The sequence below is a fragment of the Carex rostrata genome, chromosome 7, assembly GCF_964058835.1.
Source record: "Carex rostrata chromosome 7, lpCarRost1.2, whole genome shotgun sequence".
Lineage (NCBI taxonomy): Eukaryota > Viridiplantae > Streptophyta > Magnoliopsida > Poales > Cyperaceae > Carex > Carex rostrata.
In genome coordinates this window covers 10025195-10048413 of record NC_135924.1, presented here as the reverse complement: position 1 = coordinate 10048413, position 23219 = coordinate 10025195, and the positions used below count along the sequence as shown (strand labels likewise).

Sequence of the window (23219 nt, the reverse complement as noted above, 5' to 3'; positions counted from 1 at the left end):
TCTGGCGCGGAGGGAAATGAAATTTTGAGTTACAACTTCGGAAAATAAAATTCAGCGGCAAAAATCACCGACGGCTATAAAAAACAGTCAGTGTTAACATCCAACACTGACTGTTTTTTTTAAACAGTCAGTATTAGCAGCCAACACTGACTGTTTAAAAAAAAAAAAGTCAGTATTACAACTCAATACTGACTGTTTTGCATAGCCGTCGGTAATTTACATCCAACACTGACGGTTTTGTACAGCCGTCGGTGAAAATTTTATTTCCCCGTCAATTTGCGCCATTTCCCTTCCTTTATGTCCAAAAATTTTCATTTCCCCCGCCCTCCTCTATCCCTCTTTTGTGATACCGCACTAGATCTGACGCGCTCCCATTCTCCTCCGCCTCCGCCTCCGCCTCCGCCATCAGATCGCCTCTCTCCTCCGCCTCTTCACCCATCGGCGCCTCTCCTCCCATCCTAGCGCGTCCTCCACTCTCCACCGATTCTCTCCTCCGCCTCTTCACCCATCGACGCTTCTAGCTTGATGCTTCTGAGTTCTGATCAATAGTGCCACGAAGCCAAACATGAGTGTGTTTTCTTTCTTTTTCCACTTCTAAAGCATTTTTTAAATCATAACCTAAAAAGTCAATCCATCTACCTAGGCTGAAATTAACCTTAATAGGCTTGATTCTGGTAAATTATTCACTGTGGTTTACCGTTTGTTGTGCATCCTTGAAGATACGAGCTTTGCTTTTTAGTTTATTTTGTCTCTCTTGTGTGTCTACCACTGTTATCCATTTGTTTGGGGGCAGAATGGACTTCTGTTGCCTTTACGCCTTCCTTTTAAACTATGATGAAATTACTAATATTTTGAAGGCCTTGTTGTTCTATTTGATCAAATCATTATTAGAGAAGTTTCCTACCTTTTTTAAACAATTGTTATTGAAACAGGATAAATTTGTTCATTAGATTTGATATAAAAAATTAAACGCTGGTATTGTCAGTATTAATAGGCATATGTCAGTATTAATTTCTGGTTGAAAGGTATTGTATTGAGATCTTGCTAATAGATAAGTATTTACTCAAATTTGAAATTTGAAATCTTTTTTTCTCAACATATAGCTTATATGCACAACTAATTCTGAATGATGCAGGGATGAATACTATGCATGGGGGCTTCATCAAATAGCTAAAGCCGTTAGCTTTTTGAATAATGATTGCAAACTAGTAAGTATCTTTACTATAAGCACATCTGAATTTACACTCTTATTTCTCTGTAGTTTATTGTTGTCTTTCATTTTGGTAATTCCAGGTTCATAGAAATGTGTGTGTGTCGAGTGTTGTTGTCACTCAAACTTTGGATTGGAAGTTGCATGCATTTGATGTTCTATCAGAATTTGATGCCAGTAATGAGGCCGTGAATAGCCCCATGCTGGTAACTATTACTGTTCATGTTATCTGAATCTCACTAGGCTTGTTAAAGGCTCAAAACTTTTTGTTGCTCGACACTTCCTAATAGGAAAATAATGTACCTTTTGTAGCAATATGACTGGAATTGTCAAAGTCAGAGTGGGCTACAACAACAAAATCACCTCCATGGTCCATTGACGGTTGGGGCTTAGGTCAGTTATTATCTCTTATATTTAATTAACTTCATTTAAAAAGTTTTAATTTGATCCAAAAAGCATTCAGAATTGCATTGTGAAAACTATAACTACTTTGATCCAAAAATACGATTTTTTATTCTTTGGTATATTTTTGAATACTTACAGTGGCATTTATAGAGGTATGAAGTATTAAAGAGAATTTTATATGTGATTGGCCAAGCCAGAAGATCAACACTTGAACAATTGAGCAGGTATTTTTTTTCTCTCCTTATACAGGGAGAATGCCAGATAGTACTTAATTGCTGTTCCTTGTTGAATTTTTTTTTATTGTTTTTATTGATGCATAACTTGACATCAAGCCGCTATCTAGCCTCTATCTAGCTTTTGGCTCCATAACAACAGTATGGTACCCCTGTATGCTTTTCTAAAAAGAAATATTTACAATATGTTGTCAGAAATAATATGCAATTTATAAAATCTTAACTGATTTGGTTTCATTTTGCTTCAGGTGAATATGCAACAGCATGAGCTGCATCAATAGCCAGCACCATCATGGTTTGTTCATTAATCTCTTAAATATTTTCTTGGATAATTTTATTAGAGTGAGGCTATGGTAATATGCATAGCGCATATTGGTCCGCGTTATGAACTCAAAGCTTCAGTTTGATAGTCCTAACGACCAATCCGAATAGTTCAACATGGTCATTATGCAAAAGAATATCATGCCTTCTTATTTTTCATGCTCACTGCATTTTACTTCTGAATTGTGTGAGCATATTTCTGAATTCTGTATTGGGATGCAACAATGAAAAGATGCTTCAATTTTTTGTAGAAAATATATTGGTTAAGGATGGAATAGTTAAAATTGCGGATTTGGGGCTAGCAAGAGAACTTTACTCGGAGCCTCCTTATACTGAATATGTCTCTACGAGATGGTAAGTTCATTATTTTTGTTCACTAAATGCTTTAAAGTTTGACCCTTGAAATTCTACTGGTACCTCAAAAACCCCAAATGACCTTTTGTGACAGATCAGCCAGTGCAGGCTGATCAGGAGTCCAAACCAAAAATCCACATGGAGAGTCAGATAGAGGACTCAAAAACACACACTTTAGACCCAAATTTTATATTCATAGCATTTTTCTATGATTTACTAGCTATTTTTAAAGTTTGCTTTCTGAATCTCCAAAAAAATGCTGTCTCTGCATCTTTTACCAATCTGCCCCTGCATTCAAGCATCTGTTAAAAATAGTTAGAAAATTATGAAAATCCTGAAACTTGGCAAGAATGTAGTTTAGACTTTCCTTTACATTTCTATAAAAAGAACACAAAATTTGACTTTGTAGATTGTCCAGAATGAATTTTTAAAGATTGGCTGATAGCAGCTAAACTCAGATCTGGGTTGGTTTTCTTTCCATTGATCTATCTCGATCTTCTCTTCCTACTTTAAATCTGTTTCTTTTCAATTGCTAATACAACATTGCTTATGTTCTTAATTTTGCTTAATGGGTGAGCTTGCATTAATTTGAGAATCATTTGCAGAGTTTGCATAGTAAATACCCTTCTACGGTATATTGTCATACTACCCTCTTGTCATACACTTTATCATTGTGATATTAAATTTAATGGCACAAATTCTAATTTTCACTAATTTCTATCCGTAGGTTGTACTAGGTGAAGTGACAATGTGAGGTTGATTACGTTGAATAGGCCTCGTCAATTGAATATCATCTCTTCTCGGGTGGTACTATCCTTTATATTAGTCATAGGTTGCAAGAAAGAGAAACATTTTTTATTTAAGTCAAGTAAATAGATTTTTGATGGCAATTAACTTGGATAATTTGGTGTCTTTTGTGTGTTTTGTGGATATATGGCATGTAATTTGGATAACATGGATAACATGTAATTTGATCATTTTTAATGGCAATTAACTTGTTTGGTGTCTTTTGTTTGTGATTGTGGCATATTAATTTTTTAATGTCAATAAATGTTGAATGGTAATATATGGCTAGCAAAACAGAATCATGCCAACACAGAAAAACAGTTGGTGTTGGTGCTCAACACTGACTCTTTTTGAAAATAGTCGGTGCAACACTGACTGTTTTTAGAGAGTTAGTAAAAGGTAATCTTCACTAGCGCTAGTTTTACTGATGCCGCTATATTAGCCGGTGTAGGGGTATTTTAACAGTCAGTCAAGGGGTTTTTTGTACTAGTGAAGATAGGGTGCATTTGAACCCTCTATATATATATAGAGAGAGAGAGAGATAGTAAGGCTACGCTACTTTGTGAATTAATGGGGTATTTAATTCGCGCTCATATCTCTAGTTTCAACGTTCAAAATAGCTGATTCAAACTGTTAAATGTTTAATCTATATTAAAATTTGCTTGGATATCAAATTTTACATTTTTTGGAATCTTTTTACTATCTATTAAGATGGTTTGAAAATCGTTGTTTTTAATCAAAAATAACAATTTTTAAACCATCTTAATAAATAGTAAAAAATTCAAAAAAAGTGTCAATTTTGGTCTCCCAGCACATTTTAATATAGATTAAACATCTAACAGTCTGGATCGGCTATTTGGACATCGAAACTAGATATATGAGTGCGAATTAAAACACCCCCATTAATTCACGAATTAGCGTAGCCTTATATCTTCATATATATATATATATATATATATAGAGAGAGAGAGAGAGAGAGAGACAGATAGACAGAGATGGGCTATGGTGCATTGCAATGTATGGAGGGGTTTGTGCATTGTACCATAAATCTAAAATTCAAAATTCAAATGACCTATCCAAACCGTTCATTTTGTTCTCCATATCAATATGTGCTTGGCGACCAAATTTTACATTTTTCTGAAATTTTTTACTATTTATTAAGTATTTTACAAAATTATTGATCCAACGGTGGCTGCTAATTTTACTGTTTTGTTAAGCCATCGTTGGATCAACAATTTTGTAAAATACTTAATAAATAGTAAAAAAATTCAGAAAAATGTAAAATTTGGTCTCCAAGCACATATTAATATGGAGAACAAGATGAATGGTTTGGATCGGCCATTTGGATTTTGAATTTTAGATTTATGGTCCAATGCACAAACCCCTCCATGCATTGCAATGCACCATAGCCCATCTCTCTCTCTCTCTCTCTCTCTCTCTCTATATATATATATATATATATATATATATATATATATATATATGACGAGGGTTAAAATGCACCATCTCTTTTGTGCTCTTAACGTGACCCCTCCTCTCATATCTTCATTTTGAAAGTTCAAATAGTCGATTCGAACCTTCCAATGTGTTCTTCACAGTGTTCTAAATAGCGCGCTATAGCGCCGCTATAGCGTTTTTGGAGACCAAACGCTATGCTATGGCATTAAAACACGCTATTTGCGCTACAGACGCTATAGCGGTAATAGCGGTCCTCTATAGCGTATAGAGTGTAGCGCAAATAGCGCGCGCTATGCAACATTTGCTGTTTTTTTTTTCTTTTCAATTTATATGAGCTTTAAAATAAATAAATGGTGAAGATATTGTTTAATTTTGATGAATATTACATTATATCAAATTCAAGTCCGCTATAATAACTTTTTCATTTTGCTCTGGTTTTTTTTTAACTGATGATAAATCAAATAAATAATTGCTAAATTATGAAAATTTTAGGGACTAACAAGAATTTCTTCAAGGATCATGTGTTTATTTTACTAGAAGTATGATTTTTTTTTCTTTTCAATTTCTAGGTTATTTTGAAATTTAAATAGAAAAAAAGATAAATTATGTTATGATGTTGAAGATATTTTAAATAGAAAAAGATCGATAGTTTATGATATTAGTATTACTATAGATATTTTGAGTCGCAATTTGGACTTTGTATTGGTTCAATATGAATATTATAATTTTTTAATCAATTTGATATTATTTATTGTTCTATGAGACTAAATAATGTTGATATTTAATACAAATATATAATATAATTTTTATAAAAATAAAAAACGCTATTTGGAATAGCTTTCGCTATAGCGTCGCTATTCGCTATAGCTTTTTTCGGAGGCTCCCCGCTATGACGCGATAAACGCTATTTAGAACCTTGGTTCTTCATATTAAAATGTGCTTGGAGACCAAATTTTACATTTTTTGGAAATTTTTTACTATTTTTTCAGAATTTTTTATTAAACTAAACAATAATAAAAAAATTCAGCAAAGTGATGATTTTCAAAAATTCTGAAAAAATAGTTAAAAATTTTCAAAAAATGTAAAATTTGGTCTCCAAGCACATTTTAATATGAACAACACTTTGGAAGGTTCGAATTGACTATTTAAATTTTGAAAATGAAGATATGAGGAGAGGGTGCACGTTATTAGGAGCACAAAAAGGAGGGTGCATTTTAACCCTCTATATATATATATATATATATATATATATATATATATATATATATATATATATGTTCATATAATTACTATATATGCTACATATATAATCTTGTCACATCAATTACTCTATTTTTATTTCTAGCTCTCCTCGTAACAATTGAGTATCACATTTTTCCATTACTTCAAATACATTTTTTATTTTTTATTTTTTATTTTAACAACACATTTTAATTAAAAATACGAGCCCTCATTTCACTAATTAATTCAATGGTACAAAGATCTTGTAACACAAAATTTTACAAAGCAATTGTCACTCAAGAGTAATGAGTAATGAGTAATGAGTAATGACCGTCAGTGAATATAGAAAAGATGATGACTATTCAGTACATCGAATATAAAGCATTGAGGAGACCTTGCATGGTACTGTTCACTCACGTAGCGTTTCCAATTCCATGGCAGATCAACTTGCTATATCTTATTTGCATTCGTATTTCGTGTGGACTATTCACGTAGCGTTTCCAATTCCATGATGTTCTCCATTCTCTTAATTAATTAGCTCTACTTGTGAAAGATTATATATGGAGCACCTCTCTTTCTAATCTCTATATGATAAACAGAACTATGAGCATGACTAGGGGTGAGTAAATCGCTCACAACTCGTGAGCCGCTCATAACTCGCTCATTAAAAGCTCGCCTAAACTCGCTCATTTATCCGCTCATTTAAACTTGCTCATTAACAACTCGCTCATTTACTTAATGAGCGAGCATGAGCATGACCCAACTCGCTCATAACTCGCTCATTAAGCATTTGCCACATCTAATCCTTGTCACATTTAATCCTATGTAACTATGTGTAACATCAACCTTGCCTCATTAAGATTGATAAATAGTAAGCATAGTTTCATATTTGATCATGTATAATCTAGTGAGCACAATGTAACATTTAATCGTGTGTAATATACTAATATTCATAGTTTCATATTCATTTTTTTTTGTAAATCGGCAGAACCAAAACCTCCGCCTAAATTCCAAAACAAGTAATAGTCATAACAACTCGCTCATTTAAATGAATTATGACAATTTGTTGAATTTTGTTATGATGACTTTTAACAAATTTTGTTATGCGTGGGCACACTATATAATTTTGTTATGAGTCATAAGTCATAAGTCATAACTCGTGAGCCGCTCATAACTCGCTCATTAAAAGCTCGCTCATTTACAACTCGCTCATTTATCCGCTCATTTAAACTCGCTCATTAACAACTCGCTCATTTACTTAATGAGCGAGCATGAGCATACCCTAACTCGCTCATGCTCGCTCATTAATCACCCCTAAGCATGACTGATCTATCTTCGTGTGGAAAGATCTTCAGCAATAACGCTTGTCCAGCGTCGATATGATGTGCCCCACTGGCCACTGGCATATTTATTCTTTGCGCTTGGTTTATGTTTCGGTATACTTGCATTATGTACGGCCACCCTTTTGAGATTTGTAGATCACACACCTGTTAATTAACCAGATACGTACCAACCCCTTTGTTTAAAACCATAAGCCATCCAAATATCTTCATCCGTGCATGATTGGACCCAGGGGCGGATGTAAAGTGGGAAAATTGACACGATACGTGGAGCCGGCTCCGTCACGGAACGGCACAGTTACGGCACGGCACGTGTTACTATTATGTGCCGTGACTTGCGTGTCGCGTGCTGTGACCATTCACGTTCCATGATCACCCCTTGACATTTTGGTCACGGTACGGCATGTAATCACGCGAGTCACGTGTAATTATGACCGTTAGGTCTTAAATTATGAAAAAAAATAGTTAAACGTGAGAAACGTGACCAGTTACGTTTAGACATGGCACATCAATAGTCACGGCACACGAGACTCACGTGCCGTGACCACCCCTTAACATGTTGGCCATGGCACTACACAACACGGGTCACTGTTCACTTGGTCACGGCATGAGGCTAAGGTTACAGCGTGTTAGTCACGGCACGGCACATTTTTTTTCCCTCTAGGCGAATGCATGATTTTTGCCAGGGAGGGACAGGAATCGGATTCAAATAGCTTATTGATTCAAACCCATTTTCTTCACGAGATGTTCTAATAGGGTGCATTTGTTGAATCCTAAAAATTTGATAATTCATTTAAGAATTTTATCCGATTAATTTATTAGAAGATTGATCAATTCAATGCCTTAAAACCTAATTTTTTGAAATTCACAAAAATGAGATTTTGATTTATTAAAAATAAAATCCATAATAATATTCTAAGCGTTAAACCGAGAATTCCAATATGAAGAGCGCGGAAAACCTCCAAACGGTTGATTTTATATGGATTTTACAAGATTTAACACAGACTTGGGTGTGGTAGATGGCGATCCCACCAGGGGGTCCACTGTCATAGAGACGTCATTTTAATTAATTTGAATTCCTCATTTAATGTGACTTCTTCATTTTGGGTACATCCACATCACATAGACCAAAACATGAAAAACATGAAAAGAAATTGTCTCATCATAAACCAAGCCTACCCAAAAATTAAAATAAAACAAGAATAATTCTATTAGATCAATGACATGTGGGATCGCTTTGTAAGACTCTTCTCACTCTTTTGTTACCCTAAAATTGACCTAAATAAGAGGATTTTTAGAACTACAAAATTTCAGATAAACTGACTTAGACCTTTAGTTGTAAAAAAAAATAGCGATTCAAATTTACTTAATAGTTAATCGGATTTAAACTCATTAGCTAATCGGGTACTATATAAAAAAAATTAAAAAATTAAAAAAAAAAAACAATGATTTAACTTGCTATTTCCAATGCCCTGACTTCAATTGTAATTACTAATCCGAATTTAAGGAATTTGTTCTAATTTGAATCCTAAATTTAAACCAAATTACATATCGAATTCCAATGGTTAGCTTGGCAAGAATAGCAGAGGTGCTCTCAGGAGAGATTGAGAGAACTTCATGGCGTACCATATTCACTAAAAGTTGGTAAAAGGCCGTCTAATTTGAACAAGTTTGAAGCTAACTTACAGGGTTGACCAGAATTCAGCCCTAGCCTGTTCCATGATAGTCGAATGCTTCAGTCAATTTAATGAATTGAGGTATATAATTAATACATATGTTTTGAACTCAATAATAGTTTAACCTATCATGAAAACCTAAATTAAAGTAGCTTTTTTTCAGGGTCATACAAATCAAGGTATATATGGTTTTGACTACTATATAATTTTGCGCTACATAATGGAGCGCATGAAATTTGGCCTTTCCATGCAACTCAACATCGGATACGAATCTAATTAGGTATACAAATCTTTGCCACCTGCCACGCACCAGGATCAGGAGGGTAAGAGTTTAGTTTTCAAAAAAGGCAAGAGAGTGAGAGGAAGCCTATGCAATTTCGAAGCCTTGTAAATCAAAATTATATTTTGACGTAAATTTATGTGTTGTGCTATACTTCTTAATATTATTTCAATAAGAAGACCGAAAATGTTATGCTTAAAAAGTCACTTAGAAGACAATTTATACTATTTATTTTTATTCTTCATAAAAGTTTCATTGTACGTAATAAGTTAGTAATTAGTATTCAAGTAGTTATATATATAGCTACTCATGCAGTTAGCATTCTTTTTACAAGATATTTTTTTTTCTCGTTCATCAAATATGAATGAAGAAATAATATTCTCCGGGATAACAAAACTGATATGGCTAAAAAGACATTTAATTGGCTTTCAATTTCAAATTCAATTTGACCTAGCTACATCAGATATGATAGATATGAATGAAGAAATAATATTCTCCGGATAACAAAACTGATCTGACTAAAAAGACATTTAATTGGCTTTCAATTTCAAATTCAATTTGACCTAGCTACATCAGATATGATAGATATGAATGAAGAAATAATATTCTCCGGATAACAAAACTGATCTGACTAAAAAGACATTTAATTGGCTTTCAATTTCAAATTCAATTTGACCTAGCTACATCCGATATGATAGATAGATATGATACAAAGTGAGAAATCCAACATATGCTTTAGTGGATTGTTATATACACAATGTAAAGAGTAATGCAGTTGAGTAATGTAGATTTCATCTAATATCTATAAACCTTCTATACATCCGATGTGCATGTTCTTAAAGGCTATCACCTTACAAGTATTTAATACAAGAGTAAAACTAAGGTGTTCTTAAGCTCACCAAGCTTGGTGAGCTTAACTCCAAAATATATTATATATGCTTCAAACAACAAATCCAAGCCATTCAAATCCATTTACTTCACAAGTGATGAATTTATATGCAAATATTTCAAGTTTTAAATTATTTTTGTATAAAAACAAGAGGTCAAAATTAGAAGGTTTATAAATTAATTTTAGTGCATTTATTTTTTGACAATTTGACTTTATACAAAATTAATTTAAAATTCTAAAAACTTTACATGTAATTTAATCACTCGTGAAGTAAATTGGTTTCAACGGTTTGAATTTATTGTTTAACGTCAATTTAATAAATTTTGAAGTTAAGCTCACCAAATACCTTAGTGAACTTAATTGAGTCCTAAAAGAGAATAAAAATCCCTAAGTCCTCCTTTCCCTAAGCAACCTATAGTATAATACTCACCCAATACCAAAGACATAAATACCACTGTCGAGACCATGACAAACAAAGGAACCATGTTACAAAATTACAATATAACTCGTAAGGAAGCATCAAACATAACTTATTCTAAAAGAGGAGGGTTCAAATGCCTCCATGTTTTTGTGCCTCCATCATGCCTCCATCTCTCTCCATCATTTTCAAAGTTCAAACAGTCGATCTGAACCGCTCAACCTAACCTCCATACTAAAATATGTTTGGAGACCAAATTTTATATTTTTAGGAATTTTTTTACTATTTTTTTAGATAGATACAAAAATACTGTTTTTAGATGGTTCAGATTTACTGATTTTGTACCTATCTAAAAACATAGTAAAAAAATTCCTAAAAATATAAAATTTGGTCTCCAAACATATTTTAGTATGGAGGTTAGGTTGAGCGGTTCGGATCGACTGTTTGAACTTTGAAAATGATAGAGAGAGATGGATAGAGGCACAAAAACATGGAGGCATTTGAACCCTCATTCTAAAATGATAACTAGAACCTAAACTTTATTACGCAAGTCCAATTAATTGAAGCCCTTGACTGAGCCTACTCACCCACAGACGCTCCAGTAGTACAGCACCCGAGACAATTGTCATTAATGGGCTTATGACAATGTATTAGGCCAGGCCTTTTATGGTTTTAAACCAATTTGACGTTTACCATTATTTATGGGCTAACTATATTCGATTAAGTTAATTTATCATCAATATTAGTAGTTATTTATTCCATGGAAGTATTTATCTGCTCATATTGTTCATCACAAGTTGTTCTATAATTTATAGATTCGTACAGACGTTATGGGTGAAAATTATTATGGGTAAATTTAGAGCAATTAAGAAAGCATCTCTTTAGAGCACTGCGGGCTTGAAGAGAGGCATTCAAACAAATTTGTCAAGAAGCAACACAATCAACGCAGCAACGATGGGATTAGTGTAGTAATTTTCGGTCTATTCGGTCGAATATTCCTATTTGGTTGCAATCTGAATAGAAAATCTATATTCGGTTGAATATGCAGTTTAGAGCATATTACCGGTTTAGAGTATATTAACAGTGATTTATACCACCTATTACCGATTTAGAGTATATTAACAGTGATAAAAATACTAGTTTAGAGTATATTAGTAGTGATTTATACCACATATTACCGTATGCTTGTTTATATATATATATATGAATTCTCATTTAAAATCATATATAAGTCCGCATATACGGTCACATACTGCATATGCGGTATGCAGTGACTTTCCGCATACCAAATATAAACCAAATATTAAAACACTGGATGGGATGAATGTATGGTGGCATTACAAAGGGGATAACACGCTGGTACAAATCGCGGCCGATGCCTGATAAGGAGCTGGCTGTATTTCATAAAGAGATGAATAAAGTTCAAAAGCAGCCCGAGCTAGGGAGAGATGGTTGATGAAACAGCAATAGCAATTGAAATACAATGGTACTTTGAAGGCTCAAGAGGTATATTAGCATCAATGGTCCCGGATTAAATGACAGCTATTTGGTGACAAAAGTACCTCTTTCTTCCATTCTACCACACTAGTGAGAAGAAGAAGGAACCGTACGGAGTTCATTAAAAATATCTGATGACAAATTGGTTTATGGAACCAGAGATTTTAAATTCCTCGGCTCGGATTCAGTCGGATATATAATTTTCAAGGCCTACTGGTCTCTACTAGACCCAACAAAGATCCAGGCCCAAATGGTTTATGGGCTTGCTTTTCAAATATTAAACGCCAGGCGCCAGGTCCGTGAAATTCTTCAGCCCTTTGCAATGAGGAATTTCCAACAGCAAGCCTTGCTAATGAAAATGGAAAGTACATCTCACCTGTGGGTTCTCCCAACAGATCTGTGGCACTGGTCATGGAATGTGCAACCGCTGTTAGCTATTCAATGAAGCACTGGTGATGAAAATCTTTAGAATTTGGTGACAGACTGACAGGAAATAAAGCTCTCTCCTGTGCTTCCATGGAAGAGCCGTGGTATCAATACTTGGAATTTCGAGTTGTTATTTGGGATTTAGTTTACATCAGCATTATTAACCATTTCCAGAATGATCCCGGTTAACTTAAGTCTGCCTTCTTCAAAAAAAAACTTGAGTCTGCCTATGTATGCAAAGGCAGAAGCATCTCAACTATTGTTCAATTTGAAAGAATCAGCTAATACTGCCCAATAGTTTTTTTTTTTTTTTTTTTTTTTTTTTGAAAGATGTGGGCTTTAAATGCACACTAACAATTTTATTAGTAAAAAATGAATTTACAACAGATTAAATGACTCTCATTTCTAGATCTAAACTCATTTATTCTCATAAAATCACGTTAACTACTCTAATCAACTAATCATAGTTATCTACTCTAAAAAAAACACCCTGTTACCTCTTTCTCCATCTCTATCTATGACCGAATCTGCTTTCGTTCGATGGTCACCGCGCTCAGACAACCAGATTACTCATCCACGCTCCTATCAAGATGGAGGTAAAGACTCTATACTTCGAGTTTCAACAATACCGCGCTCTCGGCTCTGACTTGGCTCCCTCCCCTCTCCCTCATTCTCTTCTCCGCTTGAGGAGATAGAGACGAGAGAGAGGGAAGGAAGGATATTGCTATGTCGAATAAAACGAGTGAAATGGAGAGAGGTGGAGAAGGAAGAATAGAGCGGCAACGACTAGGATTTCTCCTCTCTTTTTTTCTTGGGCAAAAAGAGTGAATCCTCCAGAGAATTTCATACTGCCCAATAGTTAGAAAATTTTTTTTTTTTTTTTTGAAAAATTGAAATGAAATGCGATTCCGACAGCAGCCAAACTAGCTATGTGAAGATCGGTTATGAAGTATGAACCCGTTATGTCAGAGGTTTCAAGAGAGAGAAAGAAGAAACAACACATCATCTATTTTGGAGTCGTCAACACTCTGGAGCTATGTGGTTTGAGGCCGTTGTTCCACTCAGAAGCACTTATCTAGCTCACTGGTTCGATGTTCTTCATCCCTAATAGTTGATACCCTTCTAAAAGAAACGAACGTTCACAATTTGCTCTAATTACATGTTTTTTTAAATTAGGAGGGAACCCAATGAACTTCTCTTTTGCGGTAAGAACAAATCACCGCAGCAATTTATTCGAGATGCCAAGGCCCTTATCCATCTTCAACAATAGGTACCAGTATTAATTGCAGTTGCAGGGTCAGCCAGTGGTACAATATTCATTACCATATGTTATACCACAACATGGGGTATATGGAATCAGGTTTGATCCCACTGCAAATATAAAAAGTTGGAAACAATTTATTGATTCATGATCTGACATGTACAGAACGACTCCAAATTATTATCAAAATGGTTATAAGAATGATGAGGGACCTACTTACACTTTTTATTGGTGACACCGAATTACATCCTACATTTTTAAAATTTTCAAAATTCAAACCGTTCAACACGATGGATATATTAAAATTTGCTTGATGATCAAATTTTACATTTTTTTTTATTATTTATTAACTATTTTACAAATTTGTTGTTTTCATACCATTTAATTTATGTACCCATCTTAAGAAATAGTAAAAAAATAAAAAAAAAATGTAAAATTTGATCTGCAAGCACATTTTAATATATTCATCATGTTGAACGGTTTGGATCGACTGTTTAGACTTCGAAAATATAAGGTGTAATCCGGTGTCACCAAAAAAGGTACAAGTGGATCCCTCTATAAGAATTGATAATTCAAAATAAAAAAATCCCAATTTTTTTGTCAGTTTTACCTTATTTCCTAATTTAGTTAAATTTCTTAAAATGTAAGTTAGTTAAAGAAAGGTAAATTCATTATTTGGGAAATCAAAATATCTTTAGGTATCCTATTTTAATCAATCGTAAACAATGTTGAATTATATTTCCATTTTGATAATAATAATAATAATAAACTAAAAAAATATCTAATATTTGCCTTTAAGTCTTATTGTCCGATTTTTTTTTGTTTATTTTATACATTATTCTTGAAGTTAACAATATTTTAAAGATAACACTAGTGGAAAAACAGGAATCAGGATCGGCTTATCTGGATCGGGTGTACTAACCAACCGATACTAATACCTACATGAATCGGTTCTATCACTAAAACCGATACTAAAAGCTAATGAAAGCACAGCACATGCACTATCAGCATCGGTTCTAATATTAAAACCGATTCTGATTGTAAAGTATCAGCATCGGTTCTAAGCTTAGAACCGATGCTGATAGTATCAGCATCGGTTTTAAGCTTAGAACCGATGCTGATAGTTCTTATTTAGCTTTATCCCGAAGTCTGATTCTTCACAGAATCATTTTTCTTTCTTCTTCCTCCATTGCTTGGCGCAGCAGCTATCTTACTGGGCATTGATCAGCTATCTCACTCTTCGTTCTCAGGTTCATTAATTGATTAATCATCTCTTTTCTCAAGTTTGATGTTAGATCTAGCACAATTTAGGTTCTAATTCGGCCCATTTTATAAACCCTAATCTATCTTTTAGGTTTTAATACATTTTTATATTTTAAGCTTTTCTTTATAAGTGAAGATGAGCAAATTCATGATATATATGAATTTTTGATATAACTATATTTGCACATGCATGCTATATTTGAGATTTTGATATATACCCATATATACCCTAGCATGCATCATATATATGTTATATAGTATTTGGCTAATATGCTATGGGTTGCATAGAGGCCTCTCGTGCTACGGCTCAATATTTGAGTTATCAAAATACTCACGGTCGATCCGAACCGTTTATCTTGTTCTCCGTATTAATATGTGTTTGGAGACCAAATTTGACATTTTTTGGAAATTGTTTACTATTTTTTTATGGTCCAGATTTGTCTGAAAAACAACGATTTTCAATAAATCTAAAAAAATAGTTAAAAATTTCCAAAAAATGTAAAATTTGGTCTCCAAACACATATTAATACGGAGAACAAGATAAACGATTCGGATCGACCGTGAGTATTTTGAAAACTCAAATATTGAGCCGTAGCACGGGAGGCCTCTATGCAACCCATATATAGCATATTAGCCAAGTCCATGTTATATATATATACATCTCTTATTTAGGTTCCGATGGTTTAATTTTGTAGTTTGGCTATTATTGAGAGATTTGGTGCAGCGATCTTCATCTCACTCGGTACGGCATCTAAAAAAGTTGTAAGTACAACATAAAACTCATGTTTAATTAGTTTTGTGCATAAATGTGTATTTCGATAGCTAGACTAAATAGATTTGTAGTAAGTATGTAGCTAGAGTATTGTCTTGAGAGCCAAAACCGCATGATTAATGCCTTTAAGTCATGATACCCGTTCAAAATTAATCCATTAGGGATTAATTTTGAATAGTCCCCGTTTTGGGACTGCTCTTTGAATACTTTGTCTCAATTAGGATGTGACCACTTGTTAGTCGTGTTTTAGTATTTAAGAAAATTTCGGCAGTATTTCTCCTTATTAGTTCCCCGAATACTCGGGGAACTAAGGGAAAATGCTGCCGAAATTTTCTTAAATACTAAAACACGACTACCAAGTGGTCACTACTGAGACGAAGTATTCAAAGAGTGGGATAGGATGGTAACCAGGCCCCATGTAAGCCTTACTGTGAATATAATTTAGTACCCCAAGCTTGTTCTAAATTAATTGTGTTCTACTATAATTGCAGATGGACCGCAGTTGGATGTACGAAGCATCACGTCTATCGGATGAATATACGACAGGTGTCGAGGAATTTATCAGAGTTGCTATGGAAGATATGGCGAATAAGGGGAGTACAATGATGTCGTGTCCTTGTCGTGATTGTAATAATGGTCAAAAATTTTCCAACTCGAACCAAGTGAGGAGCCATTTAATCCGTCGTGGATTCAAGCAAGGATATAAGTGTTGGTGGATGGTATTTTCGATGCGGACTTCATAAATCACCCATTACCTGTACCAAATGGCGAGCAGGAAAGCCTAAAGGATGCCCTCGGCAGTTTCACTGCATGGCCGATGTCCATGATAGCGATAGGTTCAGCTGAGGTATATTATTATTACAAGTTCTTATACTTCCGAATTAGTATCTATGTGATAGAGTTATAGATGATTTTGGATTTTACTTCAATTTATTATGAAATTTTGCAGGAACCACGCAAAGAAATGATTATTCCTGGAGGTCCGAAAGTAACGAGTCACTGCAAGGCATTTGATGGTATCAATTTTGACAAGTTGGGACAGACATTCAAGCATATTCGTGATCGGTTTTCGGAGCTAGATGGCAGCCCAATCGAAATCGATTCCCCAGCTGATCTTTTATGTTCAGATGACTCCATATGCGTCTATGCAGATGATTATGCGGCCTTTCTTACTCCACGGGAGTGGCTCACTGTACCAGTTGTTCAGATCTGGATGCTGTGAGTTAATATTTGTAATAATTGCAGATGTTTAGTACTTGTAATTCAAATTTCACAAAATTGAGATCACCTTTGTGTCTTTATTTTGTAGGTATTGGTACAAATACCTCAAGGAGGAATATCCCGATGAGCAGGTTGGTTTCATGGACCCCAGTCAAACGAATGTCACCCTGTTGAATGATGACCGAGGACGTGTTCTTCAATACATAGGGAAAGCACTCCGAGAAAATCAGGACAAGAGATTAATCTTCATACCATACCATCAGATGTTAGTGTTACATATATATATATTCTAATTTTATTATATTTCTTTCAATTCATATAAATTGAATAATATGACATGCTACAAACCTAACATGCAGAAATTATTGGATATTGGTCGTGCTTATGCCAAGAGAACGTGCATTGTACGTGTACGATTCCGATAAGAAAGGTAAAAGAATGCTGATGATCAGTGCTGCTATCGAGGAGTAAGTGTCTTTCCTAAATTTTACGTTTTTTTAGAATACTAATGATTTTATTATTATATTATCATTTCAAAAATGTATCGTAAGTACTGATTGTTCAATGTTTTCATATTTCAACAGCGTCTTCATAAAGGAAATGGGTGTTTCTTTAACGGTTCGTAACGATTGCAAGGTAAAAATTCATATTGCGATATAATTATAATGAATATACATATAAGCCATTTGTATGCTCGTAATACAAACATTTTTTTTTGAAACTTGTTATGTAGTGCCCACAACAACCAGCCGGCTGGGAATGTGCATATTATACCATGTTGCTCATGCAAGACATAATAAACCACTGTCTCGATGTTTTTCCGCAATTGAAGGTATATATGCATTTATAAATTTTTCAAAAATAAGAATTGTTGCTTCAAATATAATAAAATACACAATTTAATTGTATATATATGCTCTTCACAAATTCTAAAAATGCAGGATATTCCCGCTAAATATACGTTACAACGCTTGGCCGACTTTCGCCAAATGTGGGCCAAAGCCTTGCTGAAAGAAATTAAGACGAGAGGAAGTTAGGAACATGAATTTTTTGTAATAAGTTAGGATGTGTATGATATATAATTAATTTATGATGTGTTTTATTGATAATTAATTTAGGATGTGTTTTATTGAAAATTAATTTAGAATGTGTTTTATTGATAATTTAGGATTTGTGATAATTTCAAATTTCGGCCAGCTAAATAAATATGGAAGCTGGCCATTTAATAAAAAATATTTTTTAAAAATTCAATTGAGTATCAGCATCGGTTCTTACTTAAGAACTGATGCTGATAGTGATTTTCTGAATTAAAATACAAATCAGTATCGGTTTTTAAGTCAGAACCGATACTGATACTCTATTTTCTGAATTTAAAAAATATAATTTGAAATATACATCTGTATCGGTTGTACAGTACAACCGATGCTGATAGTTTTTCCTGAATTTTAAAAAATCTAATTTACAAAATAGAACTGCATCGGTTGTTAATTAGAACCGATGCAGATTAGTAGCTATCTGCATCGGTTGTTAATTAGAACCGATGCAGATTAGTACCTATCTGCATCGGTTGTAACAACCGATACAGATTTGTTTGGTATCTGTGTCGCCCTCATCAGGATCGGTTGTGAACCGATACTGATATCTGTATATAACCGATACTGATTCTATTTTTTCCAATGGTGTAAATATTGGTGAACCAAAATTTCAGAAAAGAAAAAATATCAATTAATAATTAATCTTCTTAACATTTTATGTGGAACACATATATCAATACGCATGGATAATACATTTTTTTCTTTCACTATAAACCTATTTTTAAAACATTACAACTCAAATACATCCAAAAATAAAGGAAGTTGAACTCTCCTTTTGATAGTATCTGTTGTTGGGAACAGGTTTTGTCCGAAGCGCTTTGGACAGAACTCCTCTCCAAAGCCTTTCTTCACCGTACGATATAATCTCATCGTAATTTGCTAATTAATGCTAACAAAAGTTTACTCCTCCCTTAGACAAAAAAAAGAGGAAATTGCTCCTTTCTATCTCTACTCTATTCTGGAATCAAATCATGAATACAGATTATCAATGATTTTTCCTCTCTCGTCCTTATCAATTTCATTTTTCTTTCGGTGTTGAGTTGTCTCTAATGTAACCATCACGTTTGAAGGTACCTTCATTCTCTCCCTCTAATGGAATGCATGATGGGCCATTGGTACTTTAGCTGACAAATGGGCCATTGGTAGAAACATCTTTCAAGCTTGTGATTGGAGTTCAAGTGAAATTGAATGGAAATGCAAAAACTAAGAAGTAGAAGATTGCACACGGTACGTGCTCGATCAAATGCCTCAGTGACTATTATTTCCAACACTTTCTTTAGTTATTGGGTTTACTCATAATTTACGAATCTACTACCAACAACTATATATTTTACTCTTTGGAATCTTTTCTACCTACTATACATGTGTTTCTCCTTAATTAAGTGATAAGAAAGATTCTTCCTTGCAAATCAATATGTTGATGTCTCTTTTGAGAAATTTCTTGTAAGATATAAAATCACGGTTTAATGAGAAGAAAGAAAAGATGGGAGTCAATAAGACATCATTATACTACGTTAGAGGACCGTCTTAACAAATTCAATATTCATACTGATCAAGTTCGCACGAATCTCAATACATATCGGACCACCTACTCACTCGTTAGATAGGAACGTGTGTGCTGCCTTAGGAGACCACAATAGGATGGAGGATAATAAGAGTTCTTTTTATATTTTGTTTTCTTGAAGCAATTTGATCCCAATCTAACAGAAGAAAGAGAAATTATGTCTTTATTTTGTCTCACAGAGAAAATAAAGAAAATAGCAGTTTCCATATTTAGTTAACGGAGGAAAACATAACTCTCGTTAGCATTAATTAACAAATCACTGATGAGATTTTTATAAAGTTATATCCTACGGTGAATTAAGGCTTTGGAAAGGAGTTTAGTCCAAAGAGCTTCGATCGGACAAAACCCATTCCCTCTGTTGTTGGATGGATTTTTTTTTTTGTGGAAAATTATTTCAAAATAATTCCATTTAAAGACAGTCAAAAGTGTAAAGCGCGTCACATTTAGTGGAATCAAAATTTTATTAGTAGAAGCACATTTAATGATAAATTGTGAGCAATCCTTTGCTCCAGGTAAAGACAAATAACCTAAGAATGTCAACAAAAGAAACAACAAAAAATCAATTTTCAATTCTATTAAATTGTTCTGGCTTTGGAGTAAGATTCCTTCCGGGGCTGTGGATGCTGCTCTAGAAACAATTAATTAGCAAAGAGACAGTATTAAAAATTGCATTATTTCCGGTAGAGTAGACTTTGCTTAGGTTAAAATAACACGTGTCCGTACTGTCTCCCATTAAGAAACACTAGAAAATTCTCTCTATGGGGCTCAACGCTTGGCAGGGAAGGGAAGATGCCCATTTGGCATTTGCAGCTTTAATTGCACTGCCCCATACCATTTTATAGTAATTAGCAATTAGTGGATTCCTCTGCACCAATCCCAGAGCACTTCTAGTCTTGCTCTTTTCTATGAAAATAATCTATGGACAGCGACTGTGTAACTATCAGTGAAACAGGTTATTTTATGAATGATATATATGTTTTCAACAAAGAGAGAACTTATTATGTTATTTTTTTTGGAAGAGAGGTGAGGACAGCTTGTTCCACTGCACTAAACCTTCAGTTTTAATTACATGCATGATTGGTTATGTAAAACATAGAAATTTTTGGTATTAGTGTTGTAAAAAATTTATAGATATATAGTATTGGCAGGTTTAGTTAAAATGTAATGAAATTACAGTAAGCAAATCATTTCATATTTCATTTGGATGCACAAGTTGTCAATTGTCGACAAAGATAATGTTTATTACGTTAAAACACAATAAAGAATAAAACATATTAACACATCAATTACATACTATTTGAAGGACTTAAAACAAAAATCATTTAGAAGTAAACAATTTTCTCACGGCTAATTTGATCAGATATGTTGAACATTTGTACTTTCAAAAAAGTATAATCTAATGATTTAATGTGATGATGGAATTTAATGTAGAATAAATGAATAAATAAACTTAGATGTAGTCTTTTTTTTTTTTTAATTTATATATGCAGTTCTTTTGATAAAAAAGTGTATATACATACTTTTGGGAGTCCTAATTAGACTGCTTTTCGTAGGGAATACTAATATAATGTTCAACATTTAAATATTTTATTCAATAATTTGGTACCAGGAGTTTATAAAAAATATATATATATATTTCCTTCAAATAAAAACCTGGAATATGTAAACTGGAAAGTACAAAGTACATGTTCCGCCACACCAACTAGACCATAGAAAATCTGAATTTAAACCCAAGCAGAGGTTATACGCCAATGGTTTTGCTCTCAGCAGATCTGGACTGGAGAGTTCATGGTTGGCCCATTTGGAGAAGTTACAGGAGACAATGCACTGGGCTGATCAGGCCTTCTTTTTGCACCAGTCCAGAGAGACAAAAATATAAAATGTGCCTCGTAATTCGTGCAAAGTAAGATTATGGGTAACGTGCACCAAAGTTATATTATTGGCCATTAGACTGCATGTGCATGCATCTCCAAGCACACTCCAGTCATGATCTGACTAAACAAATGGAATAAAACCATATAGCTTGTTTTCTATCAATTTTATTCTGGTTTTATGAAACTCATCACGTAACTCAGGTTGAAATTTTGAATAGCTCTTTTTTGTTTTTTTGAGGGATCTTGGCAGATGCTGCAGAACTTTGAATAGCTCAATCTATAAAATTGCTTTAAGAAGCACAAACTTAGTATCTCTAGAGCATATCCGATTCTAGTCGTTGGTGTTCTATTCTTATATACTATTCTTTTCTGACCTAATAATAGAAACTGTAATATGTCTCCAATTATATTAGAACATTCTTCGGTTAATATTACTCCATATATACTGCAAATAAATTGGCCAATTAATTAAGAGTCATCATGATTGCCACTTTTTAAACTTAACATTATAAGTTCTTTCGGTTAGGCTAAATAGATATTAAATCTTGATGGGCAAATATCTATCTCCCGGAAAAACAAATTAATCTATCAATTGATTTGTGAACCTAACTTTAGATGGGATAAAAGATTCATGAACCCAATTTTAGAGCCTATAGTTGGTAGAGTGCATACATACATATACACTATACTAAAAAACTTTACATTAATTAACTTGTAATGAATTTGTTACAACATGTAATCTTCGTCGATCTTTGGTAAATGGTAAAACAAAAGGATCGCCAGCTAAGAAATAAGTCGATATCTGTTATGGCATATATATTAAATAAAATTTGCTACTTGAAATAATTACCAAACCAAAATGTATATTGATCGGATTAAAAGAGAAGCTTAAACAAAAATCCAAATTAAAGGCTATCTTGAATATATATCATAAAATATAAGAAAGTAAAGCCAATATTTATTATTATATTTATTTCAGTATACTAATTTGATATCAATACCAAATAGGAAGACCTAGAAAAGTACACTAAGCATTGCATTAGTCATTAGGTTCCGTCTTCAACTCTTTGTTCTGTAATTGGAGAAGAAAAAAGGTGTGGTGGCAACAGGCCACTAGATTAAGACCTACATTTATGCAATTCATATGTACACAACGCATTAACAAGGTTGTGTATAGCATTATAGGCTTGTTAGGCTTCGATTTTCTTCCCATTAATTTGTTGGCAATTTTGGTTCTATCTTATTCACATACTTAGGGAATCTAATAGCATATGGTCCCCTACTATGACTAGCTAATCTTAATTGCTATTTACATAGAGTTTGGAAGTGGTCCAAGAAATCACATCTTTAGGAAACCAAATCTTGATACTTTGTCTCATGTGCATTTTCTTTACCATAACTTTCTTCTTCATATTTTTATTCCTTTTGTTGAACAAAAATAGAAGTTATAAAGATAAGCAAGGCTTTAATTTATGGAAGGGGAGTTGCATTTTTTGATGTCTCTGCTCTCCATACCCCTTGTCAATGTAAAAACAGCACTATTGACTTCATATATGTATGCAAAAGGAATCTGATTTGATAATGTTTAATGTTCAAGAAACAAAACCAATGGACACGCACAATTTATTCAAAGTTTTTTTTCAAGAATCAAAATGT

The 23219-nt window shown here is 33.5% G+C and overlaps 1 long non-coding RNA gene across 2 annotated transcripts in view; it reads left to right on the top strand.

Annotated features, from left to right (window-relative positions):
- Positions 1-309: 309 nt before the first annotated feature.
- The window catches only part of LOC144557363 (uncharacterized), a 49301-nt gene continuing 26391 nt past the window's right edge, over positions 310-23219 (top strand). Inside the window, exons 1-8 of one of the 2 annotated variants that reach the window (XR_013512631.1) lie at positions 310-569; positions 1136-1208; positions 1294-1416; positions 1523-1603; positions 1754-1839; positions 2097-2143; positions 2421-2523; positions 3251-3488. This is a non-coding gene — a long non-coding RNA (uncharacterized LOC144557363). Of the gene's footprint in view, positions 570-1135; positions 1209-1293; positions 1417-1522; positions 1604-1753; positions 2144-2420; positions 2524-3250; positions 3514-23219 lie in introns of those variants that run through there. The other variant, XR_013512630.1, reaches the window with a different exon arrangement.